The sequence below is a fragment of the Meriones unguiculatus genome (assembly GCF_030254825.1).
Source record: "Meriones unguiculatus strain TT.TT164.6M chromosome Y unlocalized genomic scaffold, Bangor_MerUng_6.1 ChrY_unordered_Scaffold_23, whole genome shotgun sequence".
NCBI classification, from domain to species: Eukaryota; Metazoa; Chordata; class Mammalia; order Rodentia; family Muridae; genus Meriones; species Meriones unguiculatus.
In genome coordinates, this window is record NW_026843709.1 from 29,469,053 (window position 1) to 29,477,776 (window position 8,724).

The 8,724-nt window shown below is 35.5% G+C and overlaps 1 non-coding gene across 1 annotated transcript; it reads left to right on the forward strand.

Moving 5' to 3' along the window:
- The first annotated feature begins 7,875 nt into the window (after nucleotides 1-7,875).
- On the forward strand, nucleotides 7,876-7,982 carry LOC132651688 (U6 spliceosomal RNA). Its single transcript, XR_009589271.1, has one exon. It is a non-coding gene; the product is annotated as a U6 spliceosomal RNA (small nuclear RNA).
- The last annotated feature ends 742 nt before the right edge of the window (nucleotides 7,983-8,724 follow it).

Consider the following 8,724-nt stretch of genomic DNA (forward strand, 5'->3'; position numbering starts at 1 on the left):
ATTGGCATCCTGTGTTCTTTTTAACTATGAAAAGTAAACTTTGGTGACTATCTCCTAATGCATTTCCTTTAGACAGGGGTCCTGGCAAATTAGAATGAGCCCTCAAATGTCCAATAAAAACGTAAAGTTTTTTGTATCAAAACATTAATTTTAAAAGTAAAATTCCAGCAGGGGAAGATATCTGAATTTGACCTGCAGTGTCTAACCTAGGGCTAACTGAGCTACATAAAATCTTTAAAAATGTTCAAAACTGCTGATTGTAACTTTGAAACGCAGCCATTACTGCATATAACTCTGTTTTTTACACAGATGTGTTAGACACTTGCAAAGATATTGTATTTTTTTTATGAGCATAGGTAGCAACAGCAGATAATGAAACATCATTAAATACCATTAAAGTATCAACAATTGGTCTAACTTTTGTTTTAAGTGGAAAAACTATAGGTTTCACCTATAAAAACTGAATTATTATTATTATTTGTGCCAGAACAGGTTGGACTCTGTCATAGTAAGCTTATATATGTTAAAATGTCATATTTATCAGATCTCTGACAAATTTGAGGCCCAGCATATTTAAGTTAATCCTTGTGTAACTTCATCATCTGATCTAAACTTCATCCTATAAAACAGGGTGATATAATCTCAATTTTGGCCTTTTTCAAATGTATGTTTTACTACCAAATTTTAGCTAGATCTATATAGGTAAACATTATGGTTACTAATTATAGATTTAACCTAAAAAAAACCTCAACAAAGAAACTAGGTAAAACTCAAGCTAGGACTCATGTATAATCTTTAGCATGACTTTAAATCTGCTCTGTTTAAAGGAGAAAAGTTTTCTTGAAGAAGGAAAAATTTAACTAAACATAATTTATAAAAGGGCTAGCAATTCTTATTAATCCTATCATATTGTATTAAAACTTAACTGCAAAAAAATTATAGGATAAAAGTTTTATTTAGCATTAAAGAGAGAACTAAACTTAGCCTGTAGCCCTTGGCAAAAATGGACTATTCTGGCCATACCAAATCTATAGGACAGAAAAAAAAAATAAAAAGCATTAAATCATTTCTTTAAGTATTGGCAGCCAGGCATATATTTTATGTAATGGTTGAAAATGATCTGAATATAACCTTGCATAACTCTAGACTAACATGGAATTGTAGTCTTTTTTTTTCCTGTAAAAGAGCATAAGCAAATATTTTGCACTGAAGAACCTCCAGGCTTTTTAAATGAAGGACAACATATTTTATAGTTGTTTTATTTATACATGCTATATTGAATTAACTGTAGTTTTTGTTTAATTTACTTAAACAGTATGGTTTGATTTCATTTTGTAAAATTAAAAAATAAAGACCAAGGTTTTTTTATTTCCTCCAAAATGTTGAGAAACTGTTTTAAGTTCTTTATTAGACTGCCCAAAGATTACTATTTTAAAATACCTGATAAAATTTAAAATGTTTTATATAATTTAACTTCTATGGTCCAGTACCAAACTCAGAGGTGTTGTTTCAACTTGTTGCATGCCTAAAAATATTCAAGTCTATAGTTAAACATACATAGAGAGAGATATTCATAAGGAATAGAAATGTGACATTGCCACCTTGAAGTAACCAGAATAAACAAATTCCACGACTTGACCAGCCCTTACCAGACAAAAATCCAACAGATCCAGAAAGAGTGGACCGCCTCATGGGTATCCTCTACACAGATAGATTCCAGAAGGAGCAGAGCCCCCATTGCTCTTTCCACATCTTCCAGATGCAGAGAGATCTCCAGCAGTCCTCTGATCACACAGAATAGGTTCCCAAGTGACCCTCTCTCCTGGTCCTAAAAAAAGAAGAATCTTTATGGGCCTCTTCTTCAGGAACTGGATCATCCTCCAGATTACCTGTACCAGATTGGAAACACTCCAAGTTTCGCATACCTTTTGAGAAAACCAAAACCAGAAACCAAAACAAAAGCTGGCAGACAAAAACAAAAACAAAAACAAACAAACAAAAAACAGACAAAGACAAAAAACAACCATGGTACGTACCTGCTTTTTAAATATTTAAATATTTTTTAAAAACTTTTCTTTGTAATATTAAAACAAAACACCCTCTTTAGAAGTGAAATCATAAAGCACATTTATAATTTTAAAAGTCAAAACAAGACTTTAAAATTTACCAGTGCAATCAATCCAATTTCATTATTATTGTTATTTATTACTATTACTTTTATTATTATTATTATTTTATTTTAATTTCTTTAATTCCCTTAATAATTAGACTTATTCCCTTCATAATTAGACTTTCTTACAGAGAGTAATATCCTCCTGCAGTGGTCCCATATCTCCTGTACATATGGCTGGGAAAGCACCTTGTCTTCCTCTCTGTGATAGGCAGTCCTCATGAGGCACATTTTTTTAGGACTGTGGAACTCCAAAAAACAGCCTTTCTCATGTTGCCCCTCGTTTTCAAGGTCTCTTGTTCATGCGCCAACTGACCCATCCTTAAGGCTAGTTGAAAAGGGTCCACCTGAAAGAGGGAGTGTAAATGCGTGACAGAGAGGTGAAGAATGGAGACAAGACATTCCTGATCAAGTCTCAGTTTACTGAATGTCCAAAGAACACTTATAAAGTAAAGGGTAAAAGCAATTATTTTTTCACAGTAGCAACAATCTGTGCCACCTGGCAGGGCATCCAGAAATTCACTCAAGGTTATACAAAGTATACTGTCTGGTTCCAAAGATTGCCGGGAGCTTGCTATCTAATTCTCAGGCTCAAAAAAATTGATTGCAGAGACCACCAAGGAAAGTCTGAGAAAATAGACTTTCTGCCAAGGCCAGGAAGCAGAATTCCGAATAGCAGACTCCTTCAGAAACCAGATAAATCCTGGGACTGGTTTGGCTGAAACAGAGAAAATCTGTAATTGTAAAAGGAGTAAAGAGGGTCAATAAACTACTTGACAGCTAGTTCTGTTCCACACTAGTGTTGCCAAACCTCTATGTGCAGGGTTGCCTTGGCTGACCTGGCTGGATAGGCAGCTATGTCCTACTGAGTGGTCAGTGAGGAACCCTCCACTGACCACTGTTTACATTTAAATGGTCCAGTGTTTACATTTAAAATTGGACCATAAGAACAGTGAAATGGGTCTTTGTTATATGATTAGAAAGCAAGAGCAGCTGTATTTCCTGTTGCTGTCCTCCAGTCAAAACCTATAATGTAGCATTAGTACCAGGATTGCTTGGTCAGTGATGCCACCTGAGCTCATAAGGTGTGAGGTAGCTGGGAAAGGACTAGTTCATTGCTAGGATTCTCTACTACATAATGAGTTCCTGGAAAATGTGCCTTCCAAAGTCATACTCTGCCCTCCTTTAGGGGAAACTTTTTTTCATGTTAATAGTCATTGTAAAAGTTGTCAACATATTATTTTTGTTGGTTATGTGGGAATTTCATATAATGTACATTACACTCCTTTTCAATTGCTCCAAAATTCAAATTCCTTCCTATGTGCCACTCTATTTTTTTCTTTAAAATACATCAATTTAAATATATTTTGTTCACCTAAAATCATTGGCACATGACCTTTCTCTACTTCTCTGATAGGGGAGGTCCTCCATCCCATTGTATCTGACCCTAGCTTCTAAGATCTCATCAAGGTTGTCTGAATCATCTTCCTTTGTGGCCTGATTCTCCTTGTGTCCTCAATTTCCTCTACTTATGACACTCTTCCTGCCTCCTCTTCTGCAGTCTTCCCAGAGCTCTGTGGGAGGGAAAATTCTTTTGATGAATCCCATTTACAAATGGGTGCTTTAAGTTCTCTCTCTGCCTATTATAGTACTGTGGGTCTCTATGCAGTCCAATTTTATGCAGAAGGAATCATTTTTGTGAATACAAGAACATGACACTGCTCTATTATGGGAGGGCAGAGAACTACTTAACAGACTGGGTTGCTTAAAAATTACCATAGGATGCCCTGGCCAACAACTCAATTAACTGACCCACAATCTCCCTATTGGAAACCCGATTTGTTCACAAAAGATGGCCTTTTAGAACTTTTTCCCACACTGTTAGGAGAACTCCTAATAAGTGAATTGAAAATATATTTTTCTTTTTGCATTTTAATAATTTTAAACAGGATGATTTTTGCTGTTCCAACCATTTGCCTGAAAATATCATGATGTCATTTTCTTATATGAATAATACTCCATTATGAAAATATTCCACATTTTTCCCAAAGGAGATTGTCAGTCCTGTTCTATATTCCTGAAAGTTGTTGTAACTTTAATCATTGTATTGAATGAAAAAGTATCATGATGACTATGTTCTTAGCCTAGAAGTCCCTCTATCTCCTTCCACTTCTTTGTGATTTGAATTGCCAATCCCCTTGAAGATCATCTATTTACATGTTTAATTCCCAGTGTTGAAATGTATGGAAAGTGTTAGGAGGCATGGCCATCTTTGATAATATAATTCCTTTTGTTTGTTTCCCTAATTTCTTTTGCAGCCATTTTGTCTTTTGTATACAGAGAGGATACTGTTTATTTGTTTGTTTTGATAATTTTGTATCCAGCCACTTTGCCAAACCTGTTTATCACCAAGCTGTAGGAGTTCCCATGTAGAATTTTGAGAGTTACTGAAGAATATTATCATATCATCTGAAAATAGTGATACTTTGACTTCTTCACTTCTCATTTCTATCCCCTTGATCTCCGTCAATTGTCTTATTGCTCTAGCAAGGACTTCCAGAACTATGTTAAAGAGATATGAAAAGAGGGGACAGCCTGGCCTTGTCCCTTATTTGAGTGTGATTGCTTTATGATTCTCTCAGTTTTGTTTGATGATGGCTATAAGCTTTTTCTATATAGCCTTTAATACATTGAGATATGGGCCTTGTATCCCTAATCTCTCCAAAACTTCAAATATGAATGGAAGTTGGAGTTTGTCAAATGCTATTTCAGCATTTTAGGAGATTATCATGAGTTTTTCTTTTTCCTTTTTTGTTGCAGTTGGTGAATATGGTGGATCACATTGATGGATTTCTGTATTTTGAACCACCCCTGTGTACCTGGGATGATGACTACTTGATCATATTGACTGATATCTTTGATGTGTTTTTGTATTTGGTCAAAGACATAAAGTACTTAGGTTTGACCCTAACAAAGCTAGTAAAAGACTTGTATGAAAAAAAAATTACAAGACTCTGAACAAAGAATTAGAAGAAGATATCAGGAGATGGAAAGATTACCCCATGCTCATGGCTTGGCAAGCTTAACACTGTAAAAATGGCTATCTTACCAAAAGCAATCTACAGAGTCAATGCAAATTACCGACATAATTCTTTACAGATCTGGAAAGAAAAATTCTCAACTTCAAATGGAAAAAGAAACCCAGAATTGCTAAAACAATACTCAACAATGAAACATCTTCTGAAGGTATCTCCATCCCTCAACTCAAGGTGTATTATACAGCAACAATAATAAAAACTGCACTGTAGTAAATAGAAACAGAATAGTGTTCAATGGAAACAAATAAAAAGAACTGAAAGAAACCCACACACTTCTAGATACCTAAGTTTTGACAAAGATGCCAAAACCATACAATGATAAATGATAGCATCTTCAAAAAATAGTGCTGGTCTAAATGCATCTCTACATGTAGAAAAATGCAAATAGACCTATACTTATCTGCCTGAATAAAATTAAAGTTCAAGTGGATCAAAGAGCTCAACATAAAACCAGACACATTAAATCAGAAGAAAAAAATGGCAGGAGAGATAGCTTCCTGAATAAATCACCAACAGGACAGGCTCTGAGAACAACAATAAATAAATGGGACTTTGTGAAACTGAAAAGCTTCTGTAAAGCAAAGAACACTGTCATCAAAACAAAACAAATGCCTACAGATTGGAAAAGACTTCAGCAACCCTCTTTGTGACAGAGAGATAATATCTAATACATATAAAGAACAAAAGAAGCTGAAAAGCACCAAATGAAGCAATCCAATTAAAAATTGGAGAACAGTGCTAAACAGAGAATTCTCAATAGAAGACTATCTATTGGCAGAGAAACACTGAAATAAATGCAAAATGTCATTAGCAATCACGGAAGTGAAAATCAAAACAACCCTGAGATTTTACCTTGCACCCAACATAATGGCCAAGATAAAAAACAGAAGTGACAGCACATGCTGGAAAGGTTGTGGAGAAAAGAAAACCTTCTGCCCTTGCTGGTGGGAATGTAAATTTCTATAACCAGTCTGGAAATCAATCTGGAGCTTTCTCAGACAAGTAGGAAGAGTGCATCCTCAAGATCCAGCTATACTACTCCTAGGCATATGTCCAAAAGTGGCTCAAGTACACAATAAGAACATTTGCTTAACCATGTTTGTAACAGCTTTATTTGTAATAGTCAGAACCTGATATTAACCTAGATGCCCCCCAACTGAAAAAAAAATGGATACAGAAATTGTGACACATCTACACAATGGAATGTTAATCAGTAATAAAAAACAAGGAAATCATGAGATTTGCAGTTAAATGTTGGGGAAAGGAAAGATTATCTTGACTGAGCTGTCCCAGAAGCAGAAAGACATACACAGTATATACTCAGGAATATAGACATATAATATAGGATAAATCTACTAAAATCTGTACACCTAAATAAACTAGTCAAGAGGTAGAACTCTGGATAAAATGTCCAATCCCCATCCAAAAAGGCAAAGAGTATTGACAAGAGAAGAAGGAGAAAATATGGAAAAAGTTAGAAACCTGCCAAAGAGGGCCTCTGAAAGGCCTTGCAGATTATCAAAGCAGATGCTGAGACTTATGGCCAACTGTTTGGCAGAGAGCATGGAATCTAATGAAAGAAGTGGGAAGTAGTAAGATCTGGAGAGGCCAAGATCTCCATAAGAAGAGCAACAGAACCAACAAATCTAAGCACAGGAGTCTTTCTTGAGTCTCATATTCTAACCAAGTACCACACATGGATATAACCTAGAAATCCTACAAAGACGTAGCCCATGGCAGTTCGGTGTCCAAATGGGTTCCACAATAATGGGAACAGGGACTGCCTCTGAGATGAAGTGACTGACCTGCTCTTTGATCACCTTCCCCTCATGGTTGATCAGTGTTAATAGGTCACAAAGGAATACAATGCAGCTACTCCAGATGAGATCTAATAGACTAGGATCAGAAGGAATGAGAGGAAGACCTCCCCTATCAGTGAATTTGGATAGGGAAATGTATGGAGAAGGTGAGGAGACTGGGGGTTATGGGTGGATACAAGGTGAACAAAGTGTAATTAATTATATTTAAAATTAAAACATGTAAAAATGTAATTCCTTTTGGAGATATACTATAGGAGAGTGTGCTTTGAGGTTGATATTACAATGAAATTGACCAAACAGAATGGAGTCACTGTCCCTCTGTCTCTGTCATTTTATATATGTTTTTCCTGAGGACTTAGTTTCTCTATTTCTGAATCTCTCTCTCTCTCTGTCTGTCTCTCTCTCTTTGTCTCTCTCTCTCTCTCTCTCTCTCTCTCTCTCTCTGTGTGTGTGTGTTTGTGTGTGTGTGTGTCCTTTCAGTATCCCTCTGTCTGCCTGCTACTTGTGGTTCAGTATGAAAAGCTCTCAGTTTTGGTGAAGGACTAAATCAAGATGATTTTTTTGCCAATGTGACATCATGGATGGTCGCTGTAAAATTATAAGCAATGTCCCAATTAAATGCTAATTTTCAAAGGTTTGTCTTGGTCAGGGAGCATTTTCATAGAAAATAATTCACTAACCAAGGACATATCTGTCCTTTAACAAATAATAATTGAATTTGTGATAATGTGAAATTCACAAGTCAAGGACATGTGATTTATTAATAACCACTTGAAAGTAATATGTGGTGTTCACTTCAGCAGCACATATACTAAAATTGGAATGATACAGAGAAGATTAGCATGGCCCCTGCAGAAGGCCAACACAAAAATTCTTGAAGAATTTTATATATTTTTAGAGAAATTAAAGAAAACAAAAATACAGGAAATTGTGCAGAGAAGGAACTCAGGGAAGAAAACAGGAACTATAGAGGTAAGCATAACCAATAGACTACAAGAGATGGAAGAAAGAATATCAGCTGTAAAACACAATGGAAGAAATAAAAAAAAAACCTGACACAGAACGTCCAAAAAATTCAAGACAGCATAAAAAGACAAAACATAAGAATAATAGGAATAGAGGAAAAAGAAGATTCCCTTCTCTAAGGGCGAGAAAATATTTTCAACAAAATCATTGAGGAAAATTTCCCCAACTTAAAGGAGAAGCCAAAAAGTATACAAGAGGTCCACAGGACACCTAATAAATTAATTTATTTATTAATTAAAACAATTTTTCCATCACATAATAATCAAAACAGTAAGTATACAGAACAAAGAAAAAAAATACTAAGTTGCAAGGGAAAAAGGGCAAGGAACATCTAAAGACAAACCCATCAGAATCACACCTGACTTCTCAACAGAGACTATGAAAGCCAGAACGGCCTGGATGGATATCATTCAGGCCCTAAGAGATCACAGATGTTAGCCCAGGCTATTGTACCCAGCAAAACTGTCAGTCCTCATAGACAGACTGAGAAAACAAGATAGTCAATGACAAAAACAAATTTTGAAAATACCTATACACATACCCAAACTTATGGGACACAATGAAAGCAGTGCTAAGAGGAAAGTTCATAAGACTAAGTGCCTTCAAGAAT